The sequence below is a fragment of the Lissotriton helveticus genome, chromosome 2_1, assembly GCF_964261635.1.
Source record: "Lissotriton helveticus chromosome 2_1, aLisHel1.1, whole genome shotgun sequence".
In the NCBI taxonomy this organism is placed as follows: Eukaryota; Metazoa; Chordata; class Amphibia; order Caudata; family Salamandridae; genus Lissotriton; species Lissotriton helveticus.
The window spans coordinates 1,850,098,173-1,850,119,871 of record NC_136059.1 but is presented as its reverse complement, the minus strand read 5'-3'; the positions used below and the strand labels follow the sequence as shown (position 1 = coordinate 1,850,119,871).

Genomic DNA, 21,699 nt, shown 5'->3' with positions numbered 1-21,699 from the left:
TCCACCTCATTGATGGACCGCACTTGAGTACAGGAACTACTGAGGGAGGCACGGAACGCACTGCAGCGCGGTCTGAGGAACCAGCTGGACAAGAGCCACAGAGCAAGCAATGCCTTGATGTTTGAACTACGCTCCAGGTTTCCCAGTAACACCGGGTCCGGTGCTGCAGATGGATCTATGACGATGCCCCTCGAGCGGAAACCAAAAATGTTGTACTCACCGCAAAGACCGAGCAACATGGCCGAGGCCCGATGGAGCTGTTTAGGCAGCTGTAGAGGAATTTGGCTTTGGTTCACCCCCTCGGCCGTCATCTACCCAACCGGACATTGGACATTGTTTTTCTGTTTCCTTCCCTCCCTTGCCTCCTCCCTGTTTGATCCTATGGCTACCTCCCCATTCCAGATGATGTGTTAATATCTCTTGTTACTGTGTAATCTTGTAACACTGTTACTCGCTGATCCTCATCTAAAGCGCTCTGATACCTCCAGGTCTAGCCAGCGCTATATAAAACTCTGAAAACAAAAAAGCAAACAAGATAGTCTGTTATAATATGTTATAATTTCTTAAGGCTTTTTTACAATCGCTTTAGTTGCTGTTAAAATGTATACAATGGTAAGTATTATTGATCTAGGTCGAGCTCTAAACCAATTAAAAATGTATTTGACTTGATTTAGCCAGGCAACCATTTTGGAACGCTGTAGTCCATAGTGTATGAGTTTTATATATTCAAGAGGACCAGTTATTTGGTTCTAAATCCAGCAGTCATGCTGGAACTTTAAAACAACTATAGACTGTTTACGATACCTCTGCAAGACGGACACCTGATGCTGTTTAGTTTCGTTATAGCAAGCATATGACTGCAGTGTTGAGACAACAGCATATTTTCTTTTTTTACTTGCATTCTTTAAATGTATCTTGCATATGTTGTTGTGGGTGTTTTACTGTGGTTGTGTCAGAGGGTGAATGCAAGACTGAGTCAGAGGATGGATGAATGGATGCACGAGTGCAAAAATTATAATGATAATTTATATTATAATGATAATTTATTGAGTGCCTAAACTCATCAATTACACTTTTTATTAATAAGCCAGGCCTAATGGCAATCCTTGTTATACTTACGGTAGGATGGCTTATGCTGAAGACAATAAATACATTTATAAAATGCAAAGAGGAAAAGTGCACATATTAATGAAAAGTGACACAACAGGGTATTCGAAGAGTCTTGCTCTGTTTAATGGGTTGTTGGCCATTACGCCTACAATTTGAATTTTAATTGGAAAGCGGATTGTTTCCCGGAGGCATTAATGAAGCAAAGTCCTTTCCCAACGGAGGTATTTTAAAGGAAGCGGGAGGAACGAGCCTCTGCTGGCACACGATTGTGAAGAATGAGCACAAATGCCAAACTTTTTACCCACTTCATTGCCGATAAGCCCTCCTGCGACATCATAAACGTAATATTTATTTGCGCTCGGTGAAAGAAGTCAAAAGAATAATAAGTATTTTGTTGAATGCGATGAAACCACTACATTTTGTTGTTTCACGTCTGCGATCAGCATCGCTTTATTCCTGTAACGGTTCCCTCTCCAATTTCAGGTTATCCTGGTACCAACACGACATACTTCATTAGCCAATTCTCACGTAGCTCTTTAAAACAGAGTGCAGCTTCGGGATTGGTTGACTGTTAGTGGGCGAGGTAATCCAGCGATTTGACAGTAAAGTGTGGTGGCCTCGGTGTCTGCCCACCAGGCTCTCTGATGCATCACACACCAGAGGCTTAAAAGTGCGCATGACAGACTGGGTGACACACCTACGCACAGCCTGACATGCGCAATTACAGGCTTAAAAGAAGTAGTGGTGAGTCTGTCACTCGTGTGAGTCACGCCTTCTCCGATGTGAGGGCCGTGCCTACTCCATCCCTGGTCGCAGCGGCTGGCAACGTGAAATAGTAAGGGACTTGTCCGGTTATTTTGCAATTAAATAAAGTGGGTCTAAAAATACACACTAACGAAAACACATTGCAGATATCAGGTAGTAGGGCTCACAGGCGATGACGCACCTCCCGAAATGCCAAGTCCATTATGGTTACACGCTCGATTGTAAAACACTGGACATTTCCAGCAGTTTCCATAGGCTCTGGTGACCCTGGAACATGCCCGTAAACCCCTGACTCTCCCGGGTAAACGCGGGTACCAACGCGCCTCCACCGAGGCGAGTCTGCGCAGCTCTGGTGCCTCCGGGGGCCGGTGGGCGGCGGTGTGCGCCCGGTCCCTGATCCCGGGGAGGGGGCGGTGCCCGGCCGCCTCTCGCGAGCTCTGGCAGCAGCTGGCACTCTGCACGGTGGGGGCAGGGCAGCCTTGGCCCGGGAGCTCGTAACGCCTCCCTCGGGCTCTTCCTTACTCGAGGCTACCCCTGGGCCAGCGCTGCGTGGTTCCCCCATAACCGAGCTTGTTGGCTGAAACCCTGAGAAGTTGAGGGCGTGTTGCAGGGTCAGTGGCATCGGATGTGCGAGCTTCCTGCCCTCCCGGGAGGAGAGTGCAACATGTCCCCGGGCGGGGGGCGGCCGTGATCACCGCTGCACACCCACCTGCGCCAGACCGGCGCTTCCCCCTCAGCAGGTTTGTGGTTTGCATGTCTGTGGGTTGGGAGCGCGAGACATGCTTGAAGGGGGTGGGTGGCACTGTTGACGTGCGCCGTATGGCAGACTTCCAGCGCGCGGCGGGTGGAACCGGCGCCCCCGGCACCGCTCACCTATGCAAAGGAGGTGCCGTGCTCCTAGCAGCAGGTTGTTTACTTCTCTGAGCGCTGCGAGGCTCGCCCTCGGTGCCAGGGGCTTGGAGACCTACGCTCGTCAGCACTTTCAAACACGCTGGTCGTGCCACGCACTCCAACTCGGCGGGGCTAGCCAGGCGACCCTCTCTTTTGAGCATACTAGTCATTCTTAACGAGCATATGGCGGAACCCCATTGCATGCGAACTTAACGACTTTCGTTTTCACTGTGGAACCAGCTCCATGTGCGTCGTTCGGAGCCAAAATGATGGTTGTTCCTTTTCGGTGTTATCGCGTCTTTCATTCAATGTTACTGTTTCCAGGCGTGCGCGTGTTTTGGTGTCTGGCATTAACTGGCAGACGCATGCGACTACTTCCTTTAGTTGTAACAGTATCGGTTAACTCTACTCTGGGTCGTACCGAGCCGAAAGTGGCCGATGGGCTCCCTGCAAAACATCTCAGATGAGATGTTTTGCAGGGACACTTCCACCATCGGCCACTTTCGCCTCCACTGACACTACTTTTTCTCCTCCCTCCGAATCCTATTCCCAGGAGATTTTTCCATACCAGGAACGGGATTGGTGTAGAAAGCCCGAGCATTGCCCTTCAAGTAGGACCATATGTGTTGTTTTTACTTACACTAATAGGACCTTGAGAAAATAAGGAGGTCACATTTGACGTGCCCCTGCTCAGCTTCTGACACAGCAGTAGTGCTGTCATAAACGTTACTCGGCGGGCGGATGCGTCACTTGTTAGGCTTGTACCTTTAAAAAGGGGCGGGGCAGGGCTTCGGCCAGTGCTTTATTGCCCCGGTTGCTTACTTTGAAATCTGGAAAAGTCAAGAAGAGCGCATTTAAGGAGTTAACGATTACTACGTTGCTATTGCTCAATGCGTTACGTTAAAAATGAAGGCCTGAATGGCTGATGGGATGCAACGCATGGGATCTTGAAACGGAGCACGTGAAATACCTGGAGGACGATTTTGTTTTTTAGCAGAAAACTTCGTTATAATATCATATGTCTAGACCGTGGGAAACTAGAACAACTTTCTTTCAGAGCCACGGATTTCATTGCTGTTTGGATTCTTTAAAAATTCGGGATTTGCCAGATGGCTTGTTTTCTGTGGTTTGTGTTGACTATTATAAATGTGTTTTAAAAAAAAAAAACGGGGGGGGGGTGGTGTCACAAGACTACTTTAAAATTTGGAAATCACTAAGGGGTTTTATTCGATTTGTGTCGGCAGATGTAAATGGAATCAATTATACTGTTTTGGTTTTTTTTTTTTTCTTTTGCTTCTCACGACACTGACCCACCTACATTAACTAAACCTGTGACAGAATGCTTAACAATGTCGAACATTCACCTCAATACAAGGATCTGGGCCTAAATCCATAGTTATTTTATGCCCCCCCCTCCCCCACATGCCATTTCAGTTTAAACCCCAGCCATACCCAAATCAGTCTTGACCCTGCTCCCCACTGGAACAGTCCAGCCCAAACATTCTTTGGATGACAGCACCTATCTTTGTTGTGGAGATTTGATTTACAAAGTAGTTATTTGTTCACGGCTGCTCTTAAGATGCTGTATTTATTTATTGGATTCCATTGGAAAGTTATTTGCTTAGACCTAACTAAGTTAGTTGACAAGCTGGGTAGATAATATAAGGATTTTTGTTTTTGAACAGGTACGATTTCGCAGGAAGCGCTTAGATTCAAAAAATATACCTTGCTGTTAAATCTAATGCACCAGAAGTATGTAAAAAAGAGGAGTGCATGTGGTGTTCGTATATATACTCACGCACCTCATAAATTTGACCACACATATGGAAGATGGAAAAAAACAAGCATTAGCAAAGCTGGTGTTGACTGATGAGGTTTTGGCTTGTGTGTGCATCACCTCTCAGTGTGTGTGCACACTTGAGCGAGAGCCTGTATGCTTTCTGCCCTCTTCCAACCATGCCAAAAACTGACAGTGATTGAAATTCTTGGTATGCTATGTAGGTCTATATTATGATGGCATTGTTCTCTGGCATAATGCTGGCCCTGACAGAGTAGTGGTTTTACTTGGTATGTATTTTGTTTGTGGATGATTTTTCTATGATGGTACACATTGTATTAAAACAAAATTGTTGAAAACTATATATATATATATATATATATATATAATATTAAAGCCTACATGAGACCAGTAGGTTCAGACACGGGGTACTTTATTTTGTTGATATGCGCATTGTTCATGACAGGTAAGCCAATGTCTGACGATGGCTGACCCTGTGCCCCATACTGAATGCTGAGGTGGGTGGAAGCAAAATGTGGATTTCTCTACAGTACACCAATGGATGAGGAGGGCGGAATGGGAGCCCTTGTAAGTAAGCATTTGTAGTGTGTATATATTTAGTAATAAAAAAGGTCTAGGCTTAGACGGACGAAAAGGAATTCCGAAAGGGGCACTAAAATTGTGGTCTCACTCGTGCAAACTCATGGGTGCGAGTCCTGATGGGTTAAAATCAGGTGTTCGCAAAAAGAATGAGGATAGAAAATGGAATGTATGGAATCCTTACTTCTTTTTGTTCTCCCCGTATACTTCTAATTTCTCTATATTTGTGAAAACTCATGCAGATCAACCAAATGTTGCAGGAAAGCAAGTTTAAGTATTGCAATATGCAGATGGTTTATTAGTCATGGAACTGCTGCGGATAGACCTGCACTGCAGTCCAGATACTTCCATGAACATTTATTTTATAAATGCAAAAAAAGTAAGGTGATCATTTTCACAATAGAAATGAGCTGGATGAGTCATAACTTTCTCAAGATTAACACTGATAAGACTGAGGTGATGGAGTTTGGCAACGGTCAATCCCTGTGGAATCAAACCTGGTGGTTGACAGAGGCTGGCGAATGTCCTGTTCCAACTGACAAGGCCAAGAATCTAGGGGTCATCTTTGATGATCGGCTTAATTTTGCAGCTCAGATCAACCGTGTAACCTCTTCCTGCTTCTTTTTACTGAAGATCCTTCAGAAGATCTTCCCCTTTATCCCTCAGGAGCTAAGGTAAACGGTGGTAGTGGCCCTTATACTTTCAAAGTTAGATTATTGCAAGGCACTTTACATAGGCATTGATAAGGCGCAAAGGGCAAAATTACAATTGATACAAAATGCTGCTGCACGCTTGTTACTAAACATTCCTAAAGGCCATCCCACCTCTGCTGCCATCAGGTCACTACACTGGCTCCCTATTCAGCAACAGATAGAATTTAAGGCCCTTTGCTTGGTTCGTAAGGCACTATATGGAGGAGGCCTGCGGGTTATTGTTTTGCGCGTTATAAATTTTTATCAAATCAGGGTCAGCTGATTTACGGAAATTGTTCTCCTGGTACACTCCCGTGAGAAACCTTAGATCTACAAACATGGGTCTCATTTGTATCTCTAAAATTCATAGTCAGATGGGGAGGCAGGAGTCTATCACACTGTGCAGCCAAGCACTGGAATCAGTTTCCTATCACTATGAGACTACTATCTAACAGGCAGCATTTTAGGCAATTGTTGAAAACTTGGCTTGGTAATTCTTGGTACATCCTGAGCAGCAGAGATATGATGGTGCCAAAGCACAAAAGCAAATACCTTTAAATACATTAAAGATCTGGTAGGGTGTGAGACAAGCAAATGATGATTACACATATTGTGTATGCTAGTCTACATATTTGACCAACCCTGTCTCCAAAACACGAAGTGGATAAGCGTTTGCTACTGTCCAGGTTTTGGAGAGATGATTGTGCAAATAATGCCCAAGATGGAAGCATCTGTGATTCAGTGACGCAAAATGTTTTAAACGGTCCAGGCAATGGAATTCCTGTTGTACATAAAGTTAGTCATGCAATGTTGGCGTTTGATCTGTCTTTGGAACTCATTAATACTTTGACCACTTTGAGGAATACGTTAATTAAATGTTGAGGTGTATAGTTATGTAGCTCACGCCTGCTTAATCACTAGATGAAAACCTGTTTGTGACGATGAGCAAAGATCGGCTGTATGCTTTGCTATTTATGGAGCGGAGTGGATGCCAAGGCCCGTGATTTTTTCTCTCTGAAATTCAATCTCTGATTTCCTAATCAGAATGAATCGTTGATATTGGGCTGACGTGTGTATTTGTACTCTGTGTATGAGAGGTATCTTTGATATAAATCGTGTTGTGTTTTTTCTCTGCCCTTCGTTGTACTGTGCCATGAAAATGCATCTAGTGAACTTGTAGTGTAAATCAAATTCAAAGACTTCACTGAATACTGAACACTGTATTTAAGTTCTGCAGACGAACACGTTCTGACCAGAAAATAGGATGTTGTAAGTCCGTTTTAAAACTTGTTTGATCTGGTATGTGAGTATTGCATACTACAAGAGTTGGTTTCTATTTCAAATTCGCAATGCACTTTATTTTGCGACAGTTAGCCTTTTCAAAGCTGAAAGAATTGTTTTAATACCTGATTGCAAATACCCCCAAAATGTAAAGCCTTTATGTCCGTGTCAGTCTGGTTAATATAAATTGTCAGTACTTTTTTTTATTCCTTTATGCACAGTTCTGCAGTTTGCCTCTTGTTTGCCTGGAAAAGCAGCAGAAGTCTTTTCCGAATTAGTTTTTATGTAACTTTTAGTTCTGATTTGTTGTTATTGCATAGTGGTTAGGTCTGATATTGCTGCAAAGGAGGCCTGGCGGTGCTTCTCTAGACTGGGAGGTCCCTTCGCCAAATGACTCTACAGCTAGATTGTTCTACGTTTGACAAGCAGCTATTAGCATCTTTCACCTTGCACTTTCGCTGCACATTGTTCTTAAAAAAATGTTTAATTTTATTTTAATAAAGCACATTGTCGATTTATCTATGACACAACATTATTGAATCGGACTTTGTTTAGTATCTGGTGTGAATACTCATTTGCTGTGCGCAATAACACACAACCTCTGGAATAGTAGGATGGATGATAACGACTATATCTATTACACATGTTTAATGAATGCTTCATGTGCAAGTTTTGAGGAGTACAGCGCTGCCAGAAATAAGTCCAGAGAACTGCTGTGTCTTGTGAGGCTGAAGCATATAAACAGAATCCTCATGTATAAGGCTTATCGTTGTGGGGCAAAATTAAATGTGTATCCCTTTTCTGAACTTGGTGCATATCTTAAAATTATGAAAGCATTAATGTGGTTTACCTTTAGTATGGTTTTGAGTTCAGACCCAACGTATTTATCCCTAGTTGCTTTAAAAGTGTCCAGTGGGATCATTTAAGGTCGTTGTGAGCAGGCAAATTTGGGTTCCAAGGATATTCGTATCTGAATTCTCTGACGTGCATTGGGACCTGAGAACAAACCATGCTAGCTCATGGTTTTTATGATCGTTTTGCTTTTGGTACCAGCAAGTGCAACATGATTTTAAAAGGACAGTGCATCCAAAGCAGGTGAAAAGAAATGATAATATATTATTACTCGTTTTGTTGCCCCAGTGGGTAAATCGGATGCAAAAGCACTGCAAACGCCTGATGTATTTAAGCCTCGGATGGTTTTGCTCCTGAATTAATATTTTTGCTTGCTAACCCTGTCAATATTGCTTAACCTTGTAAAAAATCTTTCTGGCAAAAGAAAATGGAACGAATAGGTCCGATACCATGCAGGTGCCTAAACTGATTAATCTGAGACAGCTTGGTAAATTCGACAGCTGTGCACCAGGTTCTGTTTGACATATTTTTGCTTGCCAAGGTTTACTTTGGCAACCAACAGATATCCGGTTACTAAAGAGAACCACCTCTCTCGGTATGCTTTTACAAAGTTGCGAGGCAAGTGGCTGGTCAGTCCAGACAAATCAGATCTCCGTGATTGAAAGACGTTGGAAATAGGAATAGATTTAGGCAATTGACGCTGTGCTGTCTCACATGATTGATCCAAAGAAATTCAGATTTGAAGGGATGAAACTAATTTCGAAGGCAAAGGCTGAGCATTCGTAGTAATGGGTATCAAGCTACACTCGTCCACAGCACATTGCAGCATTCATGTTAAAAGTGTACTCTGTATGGTGAAATAAAATGATGGACCAATGTCATGGTTGATTCAGTGTTACTTGCCCTTGATTAAGGTTGGATACTTATTCAAATAACTTTGCTTTCCCGGCTGATGTAGCCATATTTAGCCTTCCTAAATGGGTGTTTGTTCTTAGTGTTCCACGAGTTGCATTGATATCCCACATTTGTCATGACATTGAGATTGGGTCATTTGATATCAACAAATTCCATTGCTTTGTATATCATACAATTTAAAATAGGAACCATGTATAAGAAGATGAGTAACTGTGAATATTACAGCAGCATTTCTTAAATCCAAAAGCTTTAAAATAACAAGCGTTGCAAACTGGCGTGGTAGCAGTGACCCATAATCAATCCCCATATACGTAAACTGGTTTTCCTTAATTTCTTTGCTCACATTTGTCAGAAAGCACAGTTGCCAGAAGGCATAAGAGATAATCCCTTGGCAGACAGGAAATATTGGTAATTGCCAATGTTCTCCCTTCTTCCAAGTTCTGAACGAGATAGGACCATGTTTGGCAGACTCCGACCCTGCAAAAGCAGACAACAACTTTACTAGTTGGCTTACCTCTTCCCTGGATATAATCGCCCCTAAAATAGACCTGAAGAAAAAAAGTAAGACATTCAAATCTCCATGGTACTCACAAGAACTTAGGAACCTAAGAAAAATTTGCAAAATCCACGAGAGAAAATGGAGGAAAAACTGGGATCCTCTTATTAAGGAAGAATATAAAACAGCAATGAGGTCCTACAAAGCAGCCCGTAAAGCAGCCCAATCCTCCTTTTTTGAAAAGAAAATTAAAGAAGCATCTAATTCAACTCGTGAGACGTATAAAATAGTCAAAGAGCTCCTTAAAATACCCAATCCCCCCTCTAATCAACAACCCACGGTTGCTAGATGTAACCAAATAGCTGGTTTCTTTCAAAATAAAATCATCAATATCTTGCAATCACTCCCACCCAAAGCTGATAACAGTTTCCTGGTTGCCTCTATATCTCCCACCACCAGTCCAACTCTAGATAACTTTAATCTGCTGTCCAATGAGGACTTTTTGAAAGCCCTCTCAGACTTGAAAAGTGGTTCCCCCAACGATCCCGCCCCCATCCGTATCCTTAAACAAATTGGACCCACTATCGCTTACCTGGCCACTAACCTTATCAACGCCTCCCTTAGCCAAGGAGTAGTCCCCCCCAACTGGAAACACGCAATTGTCAAGGCATTACAGAAGAAACCAGGCCACGACCCCTCAGATTTGTCCAACCTTCGTCCAATCTCTCTTTTACCAGGCCTGAGCAAGATTGCTGAGAGGGCGGTCAATCAGCAATTGTCAGCCTTTCTCGAATCTAACAATCTCCTTCGCCCCTCACAGACAGGCTTCCGTCCGGGGCAGGGGACCGAGACAGCTCTCCTGAAAGTGGTCGAGGAGACCAGATGCATCCTGGATTCAGGGGGATCGGTTTTACTGATCCTCCTGGATCTAAGCGCTGCATTTGATACGGTGGACCACAAGATCCTAATCCAGCGATTATCTGGGTTGGGAGTGAGGGGCACGGCACTTCGTTGGCTTTCATCCTTTTTGGAAAACCGTACCTTTCAGGTCTGCGAAGGGAACATACGATCAGACATCCTCCCCCTCCAATGTGGGGTTCCCCAGGGCTCGTCATTGAGCCCTACTCTTTTTAATACATACATGGCCCCCCTGGAGGATGTGGTCACCCCTTTTGGGATAAAAGCCGTCACATATGCTGACGACACCCAAATGGTTGTTTCATTCTCGCTAGAAGAAGACAAACTGAAAAACCTCCATGACTGCCTAGAAGGTATTCATGGCTGGATGTCCAACTCAAGGCTGAAGCTCAACGGCTCAAAGACTGAGCTCATGCTTCTGGGACATCAACTACCACCCCTACCCTCTACCATGTGGCCTCCATGCCTAGGACCCCGCCCAGAACTCAAAACTGAGATTAAGAGTCTGGGCTTTTGGCTGGAACAGAACCTCTCCATGATTACACAGGCAAAAAAAACAGCCGGTACATGTGTGGGTCTACTACGGTCAACCAGAAAAATTCTTCCACTTCTCCCGGCATCATCCCAAAAAACGCTCATTCAAGGTCTAATTCTGTCAAGATTAGACTACTGCAACGCTCTCTTCCTGGCTGCCCCGGAAGCTACGATTAATGTTCTACAGAGAACACAAAATGCCGCCGCAAGGATCCTCACGGGGACCTCTCGCAGAGCATCAGCCAAACCTGCCCTTAAAGCACTACATTGGCTGCCGATCCGTGAAAGGGTCAAATTTAAAGCTCTATGCTCCACTCACAGAGCCTTGCAAAATCAAGGACCCCCAATGCTGAGAACCATGCTCTCCCTATACAAACCCAATAGGTCCCTACGATCAGCCCAAGGCAACCTGGCCACGGTACATCGAATTAAAAAAGCCCGGACTGGAGGACGTCGGTTCTCGGTCATGGCCGCAACCATCTGGAATACTTTGCCAATCCAACTTCGCTCCGAGCCGAATCACATGAAATTCCGGAAACTTCTCAAGACTCACCTTTTCCCTCAATAACCTTTCTCCTCATCCCTCTACTTCCACCCTCAGCTGTTTCTTGCAATCTCAGCGCTGGGACGCTCCCGGGCAGCCATGCGCTATAGAAAACCCAAATTCATTCATTCATTCATTCGGTGGAGCAGAGAGCCAGCCACTAAAATAAATCCAGTTTCTCATTCCAACTATTTAGTAGCATGCTCAGAATAGTGAGAATTGGTGTGAAAGTATGTAGCAGACCCCCCAGACCTGCAGAGATACTTGGCATCCTTCCCTATGCCTGCATTTGATGGACTGTGTATCGAGCTTAGGTAAAAGAGTGTTCATCATGCCAGGTCCTCTCTGCCTCAGAGATTAACTGAGCCTCAGAAATATCGAGGATGTAGGAAAACAACGTTTTAGAGAATGCAAGAATATGCAACTGATTTACTTGGAACATATAACCATCTCGGAAGAAGTGGCCTTTGGAACTGAACATTGGGCCGGTTGCTTAGCCTGGAGTCAAATTGATGGAGCTAGACCACTTCTCTAATCCTCTGTTCTTGAAACTGATTCCAGGCTTTGCAAGACTTTTGATCAAAACTGCTTGCTCAATGAGGAAAAGGTGCAAAGTTCAACTGGACTTACCCATGTTTGTCTGGAGGGTTCCAGAGATTAATTCTAGATCTTGCTCTGGTTCCAGGTAAGACATTACTAGATTGAACAGGAACCATAGGTCTGCAACATCCTATAGAACACTTTTAGATTGTTCCATGGGGTAACACATCAAGATATGGTGCAGAGAATAGACATAATGGTAGTACAGCAAGGTTTAGTGCAACCATAGACCTAGAACCAAAAATGAGATTAAGCATACTCCTACCTCTGGAAGTGGAGCTGTCCTCCTTAATGAAGCTTCTAGACTTCTTGGAGGAGCGTTAGTTGCTTGAATGGATATCTGCCCATGGAATGGATGTGTTCTAATTGGATCTGTTTCTCCCTTACAATTTATTGAATGTACTGATCTGAGATTGACTTATCCCATTGGTTGCAAAAAGCAGATCAGCGACTCCGGAAAGTGCTTTTAAGTCCTACAAAAGTCTGATTAGTTGTGTCCTTGGGACTGGGAAGACTGGGCACGGGGTTGCAAGACATTTCAGGGACTGAGGCACTCCCTCCCCTTGTCTCGTCAACAAAAGTGCTGACGAGGCGCTTGCGTTGTTGATGCATGGTGAGTCAACTTTCTCTGTGAAGAGAGCCTCCACTCTACTGGATGCCTTAACATATCTCAAATGGAATTTTCGGATTTTTTGCAGCTTTTTTAGGCAATTCTTAAATTTGTGCACCGAATAGTCAGGAATCGCACAAAGTGATATATGCTTTTGCTTTTAATCCGTTCTCTAAGAATGCATTCACACATACTTGCATTTTGCCACTGCTTCTCTCTATGCACCCGTTGGGTGCTTGGAAACTGTCAGATGTTGCGTGATACGAAAAAAAAAATGCTATACTTAAGCCTATAGAAGGCAGAAGTAAGGTGCAAGAATCAGATTGTCTTTGGTTTTAGCTGAAGAGGTGATAGTCTCGGGCTGATGGGGGAAAAAATCAATATGATCACTTCATGTGCATTGACATGGATGTTGCTGCTGTGTGCTCTTGAACCTTGTAGGGAGGCAAGAATGTCGGCGCATCTTCTGGTGTCTAAGAAAAAAAAATCCAAGCACCCCTAAAAGGAATTGATAGTCACATCATTTTAGATTTAGCCACGAGCTTCAGTTTTATGCGGGGCTGTTGGTCACACCCCTATGTCTGCTCAGCTACTCCGTGTAGTCCTGTTCCGCTTTTTATCATAAACTTTATAGGAGGATTCAGTCTTATTGTTGTTGCATGTCTGTCTAGTGATAGCCAAGGCTCATTACCAGGGCATTAACAAATACTATTTTAATATTGGTTGAATAAGCATTCTGAGTTAGTCTTAAAGTGTTTTCGGTGCAAAGCAGGACAAATGTCCAGCAAAACTTTGCTTAAAAGTTTAGGCCATCTGTTGTAATAAGGGGAGGGGCTTTAGATGAAGGAGGAGGCTGTTTTGTGTTTACGCTTCCTATGTATTCCTTGCCAGTGCAATCCAAAAGAAAGAGGAAAATGGTTGGCTTAAACAGTTCACACTGTGCTCATGTCCTCCGTAAAGGAAGCAGTCTGGAATTAGGGATCACGTAAGTGAAGACAGGAGCCTGCCGAGCTTGTGAAAGCGCACTATGTAAATCACAGAGCATTACTTGGCCAGTATAGTGCCAGAAATGTGCAACACAATCACTAATAACGTAAAAGGAGCAAATGCTGTTTGTTGCCCCCACTTAAACCAGTGTATTTGCTCTGTGGTAGCGGTTTGCTGTCTTTGCCAATACATAATGAGTACATAACATTTTTTACAAACTTAATAAGAAATTGTGAGGTATGTGACCATTGATGTAAAATGTAGTGCCTGCCACCTGTAATTTCTGCTTTATCACGGACAGCTACAATACATTGGTAGTATAGCATTAAAATTACAATTTTGAATAGTAGAGTTTAGGGAATCCTGTGAATGAACCTTCCCATGTCCTCCACTTTATTGGGCTGTTTCTTTACTGCCAAACCAAGTAGGAAATCCTAAGCAGGAAAAGTGAATGGAGTGCAGCCTGAGCAATCACTTGTGGCCGAGATTAAATCAAGCATACAATTTTGCCATTATCTGGCACCCAACCCCATTCCGGGCAAGATCCCATTGTTTGTTTTTTCTAAATCAAAATGTGTGTACAGTGTAATACTAAAAACCCGGTGGGCCTGAATACTGAATAGGGATTGCAGTTATTTTTGGTTATTGTTTAGCGTCTGAAGAACACAACCAAGTGCTTGCGTAGGAGATGGTGCTTTAGCAGTGTGACGTTTCAGTTGTGCGTTGGTGTTCCAGCAGTACTTAATATGGATATTCCTTGTTGCTGCATAGGGTTAGATAAGAGGTAGCAGGTCTCAAGGTTTCATGTTTCCTCCTTTGCTTGTCTGCACAAAAGATGCTGTTGTGCAGAATATCCCAGTGCTGAAGCATCTTTCGTGCGTTTGATGCACTGTTAATGTTGAGATGAGAAGGCAGTTGTGTCTAAGGAGTAGGCGTTTGACGTGTTAGGAGTCCTTGAGTGGGCAAGAGAAAAGGAAACTACAGTTTTGCACAGGTAACCTCTAGCCTTTGTACATATACAAGCATCCAACAGATTAGCTCTTTTTCTGAGAGTTACTCAGTGCCTCTTTCAGGCATATTATGAGAGAGGTTCACACTTCTGAGACCACAGTGGGTTTCAATAGGCCTGCCTCCTTCCTCAGTAGAAGTGTTGCTGCATGGCAGGTGAACGATGAGGTAAAGCATATTTAAGATGAAGTGCCAGGGTTTCTCACATTCTGTAGCATTGAGGCAACTCTGTCATTGCTTTGATTGTCTCAGAATATTAGAAGACAGGGCTGAAAGATGGTGACGGGTGATGCATGTGAGGAAAACTGAGCAGGGAGCAATGCAGCGTGTGCCACAGTCGCAGGGAAGAAATATTTATTTGATATTTAGTAGTGATCCCATCAACATCGTTTAATGTGCAAATATCTGTTATAAATTGGAGTAATTAGAAACGTGCTTTGAATGAGTTATGCTAATACGTAACAATTGAGATTTCATTCTAATATACTTGATTGTAATTGATTTGATGCTGGTTGACAATTGTTTTGTGTTCAGCCTATATGAAATCAGGCATTTGGCATCTGTGACCATTCTAAGCAAATATTTGATGGTAATTTATATTATATTTTGCCATCAAAGGATTTTTGTTCTGAGTTTACTCGTTAACTTTTGGATTAGTTATGTGACTATAACAAATCCCACTTCATCAACCAGTGATTGTAATTATAGTTCACTACATTTTAGTACTTTCTTGAATCTTATTTTATATGCACAATCGGGTGAAAAAATTGGGACAAACTATAAATATTCCCTCTATGTGTTAAAAAATATGCAACATATTACAGAATACATAACGGTTATGGTATTGCAATGGATGCTGGGTTCATCGTTAACCATGAAACTGAAGGTCTCCTTCACCACAAGCTAGTTTTATAGGCAGTCTTTAATTTGGTCTAGCTGTTGCCGGTTGGCCCCATAGGTTCTGGCTGTAGGGCACTGGCATCCTTTTTAGGTCGAGCCTGGGCAGCGCATGCGCTGCTGCGAGGCATGCAGTGATGGAGTATGGCTTTGAACCCCCACCCACTTTCTGCCCATGTTTTCAACTGGCTTGTGTCATTGTTCTTTGTAAACGCTGCCTTCCGAGTCTCTATTAGGCTTGTTAATCCCTACTTGCTACCGCCTTGTCAGCATTTGTTACCTATACATCACACAAAAGAGGAGGGGTGAGGGTAACGGACTCGCCTACTCCAGACCCCCAGACAATACTTTTATGCCCCTGAAGGAGTAGGGAGTGATAAGTGTCTCTATTTCGTGGTGGCACCTGCTGTGTGTCAATCCTGCCCTCACTCACAAAGTTGTGTGACAGGCTTCATCATAAACGCTGCCTTCCAAGTCTCTACTAGGCTTGATAGTCCCTCCTTGCTGCCGCCTTGTCAGCATTTTTTACCTATAAATCACACAAAAGAGGAGGGTAACAGACTCACCTACTCCGGACCCCCAGACAATACTTTTATGCCAGGAAGATAAATTCCGACAGTAAGTAACTTACTACTGAACTATAGTGGTTGGTTGTCTGCAGTTAAAAGATGAAATCAATACTTCAATACGTTGGTAGTAATGTGGACATTTATATTAAAAACAACCTATGAATTGTTAACAAAAGAATTCTGACTGTAGAAAGGAGAGAACGTTGCAGCTGTTCTATAAAAGGTGTGGCTAGCAGTTGCTGGAATTAGAAACGTTAGCTTTTGTCTACTTTCCTGAGTAGATTGGTTATAAAGATGGTTAAGCCGCCAATTTCCTGCACTTGCAACTTAATTGCTGTGCAATTTGCAGATTTGAACACAGTTTCTAGCCCTGCTGTATTAAAATAAAGTCATAGAATATGCCATATAGTTGGCTGCTGCTTAATTTAGATAATCCTGCTGCATAATGATATTCTCCATAGGCACATAAACCAAGTGGCCCATTGTGAAGCTCTGGAGATTGATTTAGGGGCTGTTATGATTATGAAACATACACTTCACTCTCCCTGTGAAATATTGCAAATGTTTCACAGGTCCTTCTTGAAAAAAAATAAACATGGGTTTTCACACCCCTGCATGTTGTGCAATGAAACTACTCAAACAATTAGTATATATTATCAGTTATTGAGAGAAACCATTTAATGGCGTGGCTTGGACGGTGATGAGGACGGGTGCCTGAGTCCATTACCTCCGCCACCCCGAGAGAAATAACGGCGAGCAAAGTGTCCTGCAGGCAGAGAAACCGGGAAAAAACAGAAGGAGCGGGCGTGGGAATATACAGGGCACAAGTTGGCCGAAGCGGGCTCAAGGCAAAGGAGCAGCAAAAGGAGAAATCAACGGATATCGGAACGTAGAGAGGAGTTGGGAGGAAAGCCCAAGATGGCGGCACACGAGTGAATCGCAACGCAACGAGAGTCCCCGGTACGCCACTGCACAAAGAGTGAGAGAGGGAGCGGGCAGCTGAAAGCGCATGAAACAATAAGCGGTGCGCACCTCTGCCAAAAGCAGCGGGGGCAGATAAAAACCAAATAAGGGGGAGACGTACTAAATCGAACAAACCGAAACCAACATGGGCAAATAACGATAGCGGGCATTTTGCGCTCAGCCGCACCCCTCCTCCCCATTCACAGCACAAGCACTGCCGATCACAACCAAGCGCGCGATCAGCATCAACAAAAAGAGACAGGAGCCAAACGCGCGCCAGAGGAACGCGCCCAAAGGCCAGCGAAAAAGAGCAGCGTGAGGGGAGAACGGTGCCGGGTCGACGACCCAAAACAGAAAGCAAGCGGCCACCCCGCGCTTCGCCCCACCTACCCACTCCTCTGCATCACAACAGGCGACAAGAAACAAACGCACCTGAAAGGAAAAAGCGCCCAAAGCGCCCAAGGCCAGCGAGATTATACAGGCGCTAAGGGTGAGCCGAGCAAAAACTAAATCGAAACCCAAGCACAACGGGAGCAGCCATTTTGCGCACCTCAGTAACCTCGCGCACGGCAGTGGCATAGGAAGACGAAGGAGCCCAAAAGTAAGACCGACACAAGTTCAGGGCCACACAGCGGAGGACAGCCGCCAAGCGCTGATACAATAACGCCAAATTGGCCCCACAACGCCCACAGCCTCAACACCTCACCTGCCCCTTGGGGGAAGCGTACCGGGCAGCAGCTGAACATCCAAACAGCACGGGAGAAAAAGGAGTATAACAGCGGGTAACAAACAGAGGCAGGCGCCATCTCGCATTAAATAAGTCCAAGCGCCGGAGCAACATCGTGGCCAATAAGGGGCCCTCAAGGACAACAGGTGCACTACGAGTGTGTATTGTGCCCAAGTACGCAGCCACCCTGGTTTGAACGACTAAGCAGGCATGAAGCAACGAGACGGGCAACCAAACAAGTAAGTCTGCCCACTAAGTCAACACAAGACCACTGAACAGCCAGAGGGAAGGCCATCATCATCGACTAAGAGGGGCTAGGTCACTGGAACACATACAAACCCTCACCCACAAGTGGCGCTGGCGGGAGCCAAGACAAGAACAAGGACAATCGGAGAGTCCTGCAGGTTCCGACTTGAAGGACTAGGCCCAAAACAACAAAGGGTCGACAGGCTCCATACATACCTAGCCAGAAGAGGGGTCGCAGAGATGGCAGGACAGGACGGCAAATCCACCAACGACACCAAAAAGGTGCGGAAAGACACACTGGAATCCCCGTCAAAGCTTAAGATCAATCATAACAGCGAAACCACTCTGGACACACTCCTTAAAAAAATAACCGAAGGGAATGAGCTCGCTAAAGCCACAAAGAAGACAATAGACAATATGCAGCTGGAATTAGCGGCCATAAGAGCAGATCAAAGCAAACCTAATGAAAGGCTGACAGCAGCGGAAAAAAGGGTCAGCAACCTAGAGGATAATAGTGGGAAAACGCGCAGAGAGCTGACACAGGTAGCAAAGACCACAGACTACCTCCAAAAAATTATGGCAGAGCAGGACGACCAGAATAGGAGGGGAAACATACGCCTCCTGGGCATCCCGGAAGGAGAGGAGGGCTGGACCAGATCCTGCGTGGCCTTACTAGAAACACTGCTGCCACAACTAACATCAATAAAGTTTGATAGGCAGTTTGAAATCGATTAGGCATACAGAAAACCAGCCCACAAACCTCAACATGGCCGAGGACCGCGCCCAATCATTTGCAAACCGCTTCGCAGCCACCAGACAGAAGCAATTTTCGCCATCGCAAGGAAGAACCAAAACTTGACATGGAACGGGAATAAAATCATAATTACACAAGACTTCTCCAAGCTAACAGTGGAAACCAGGAAGGGCTTTCTGGCCCTAAGAGACAGGATGAGAAGAGAAGGCATAACCTTCAGCTTCGCAGGTCCGTCGAGAATGAAGATCATGGACAGGAAGGGCACCACGCTGTTTGACGACCCGGGTGAGCGCAGGAGATCTCTTCAAGGCCCCACCACGGAGGAAATGGAGGCCCAAAGCCCCGGCACAGGGAAAAGACGAGCCCCATCGGACAACTGCGAAGAAGACAACAACGCCATATGACCGCGAACACTTCCACTAGCTAAAACTCAAGCCGACACTACCTCGTGGCCCTGCGCCACCCTTTTAACGAAGACATACTCAGGAAGATGCATCTACCTCAAGACTGTTTCAGCTCTTTACTGAGTGAACAAGGAAGCTATACGCACACACAGCCAACATACCTACCTCAGCACTGAAAATGAACAGACCTACCCCAAGATATGCTCCAAACCAGCGACAGTTCCAAGGGGAAAAAGACTGGGACCCCCTGCCCCTAGACGATGGGCGCAGGGATGTATATCCTTTTGAATATGCTATGCAATCATTATAGCTGCTCATTACCGGAACAATTGAGGGGTAGGGACTCTGAATAACTGAACATGTATGCCTAGCGGGACCATCTCAAAGTATAATCTCGGGGGGGGGGGGGATCATCACTGTCGCACGCCTGCAGCACGAAGCACGGGGGTGGGGGGAGGGCAGGGAGAAGGGGAGGGGGGTTCTACAAGTACGGTGGTACACTACTATTGATTTCTATGCCTATTTTCTCTTTTCTTTCCTCTTTCCTATCCAAGACTTTCTATCCTTGCACCACACTCATCTCGGAGACAGAACCAACAGCGCAGCGACCTGGCCAAAGAACGGGGGGCAGAGACGTAGAGCGCTGAAACCAGGGGCAAACAAGAGGAGGAGGCACATGCACGACCGACTTACAGGATGCACAAAACTAAACCGCGGCAAACACACAACTACATGGCAACAATGACACAGACACCTAGCCAACTGAACTCAGACATCAAGGTAGTGTCCCTAAATGTCAAAGGCCTCAACCATCCCGTCAAGCGCAGAAAAACACTTGAACACCTGGCAAAGCTCAAGGCGGACGTGTATGTCCTCCAGGAGACTAAACTCTCAGAAGAAGATGCGCTGCGCCTCAGGGCGAGCTGGATAAGTGGCACCTTCTGCTCACCGGACGTACAGAAAAAAAGAGGAGTCATCACACTGATACATAAGAAAAGTAACTTAGCCATACATGAATGCCACAAGGATGCTGAAGGCAGGCTGCTGATAACGAGCCTTAAAAAAGGGGACGAGACCATACACATAGCCAATGTCTACGGTTCTAACGCTGAAAACAAGGAGTTCTGGAATGATATAGAGAGCAGGTTGGACAAACTCCCCCACGACGACCTGGTATTATTGGCCGGAGACATGAATGATGTGCTAGACCAGGCCATTGACAGACACCCATCCAGGCAAAGCCACAGACCTCAAGAGCAGAGCACCCTGCTAAACCTATGCGCAAAGTTACACCTTAGAGACCCCTGGAGGTTACAACACCCAGACGCGAGGGAATACACTTTCTACTCGCACCCCCACAACTCATACAGCAGAATAGACTACATATTCATGTCAGCCACACACACGCACCTCATTGACCACACAGACATAGCACCCATAACAATCTCAGACCACGCATACATAAGTCTCTCCCTCAGCGGCAGGCACAACGAACGCCCAAGCCGCAGATGGAGACTAAACAATGACATACTGCAGAACCCCACACCTGCCACAGAGATTGAAGAAGCAATCAAGGAGTACCTGTCCTTCAATGACAATGCAGAGGTGGACAAAGGCGTCATGTGGGACGCCCTCAATGCCACCCTCAGAGGGAAGTTCCTAAGTATCAAGGCCAAGATGAATAGAGAAAGGAATAAAAAGATCAAAGACCTCGAGTACGAAATCAGAGTCCTAGAGACAGGCCACTGTGCAAATCTCGCAGATGCAAACACGTTGACTGCCCTTACAAAAAAGAAATACGAACTAAACAGAATCCTGAGTGAAAGGGCAGGCACGTGGATAAATAAATACAAAGCAATTAACTTGTGCACGGCCAACAAAGCAGGGAGAGCACTAGCGTCTTACCTAAAAGCAAAACAGAGGCAGCACTCCATAGCCGCAATCACCGACAGGGCGAAAAAGACCCACACGACCAACAAAGACATTTTGGAAACATTCAAAGACTTCTATGGCAACCTGTACAAGGCAGACAAAAACCTACTAGCAGACAGGGGAGCAGACCTACTAAGCAAACTGGACCTACCCACTCTAACACATCACCAAAGGTCGCTACTAGACCAAAACATAACAGGGGCGGAGATTGAAAAAGCGGTAGAGTCCCTCAAAGTCAACAAGGCACCAGGGCCAGATGGATACACAGCAAGCTTCTACAAGCTTCAACAGCTGAAGCCCACCCTGGTAGAATTATTCACACACTGTGTGCAGAAGGGACAAATGACAGACACCATGGCGGAAGCCAACATTATAGTAATAGCAAAAGATGGCAAAGACCCACAACACCCACAAAACTACAGACCAATCTCGCTGATTAATGTAGACTGCAAAATGTACGCTAAAATTCTAGCAAGCCGACTGAATAACTATCTCTCCCACCTCATACACAACTCACAAGTAGGCTACATCAAGAATAGACTCTCCCAGGACAACACAAGACTTCTCTGCCACCTGATCAACCGCACGGCCCTAGTTCAGACCCAGAGGTCATGATAGCACTAGACG

At 45.1% G+C, this 21,699-nt stretch overlaps 1 protein-coding gene across 3 annotated transcripts in view; it reads left to right on the top strand.

Annotated features, from left to right (window-relative positions):
• Nucleotides 1–1,841: 1,841 nt before the first annotated feature.
• Nucleotides 1,842–21,699, top strand: part of JADE1 (jade family PHD finger 1) — a 223,176-nt gene continuing 203,318 nt past the window's right edge. The window contains exon 1 of one of the 3 annotated variants that reach the window (XM_078676772.1): nucleotides 1,842–1,945. The gene's annotated coding sequence lies outside the window, so the exon portion shown is untranslated. Of the gene's footprint in view, nucleotides 1,946–2,292; nucleotides 2,616–21,699 lie in introns of those variants that run through there. The other 2 variants (XM_078676770.1, XM_078676773.1) reach the window with 2 other exon arrangements.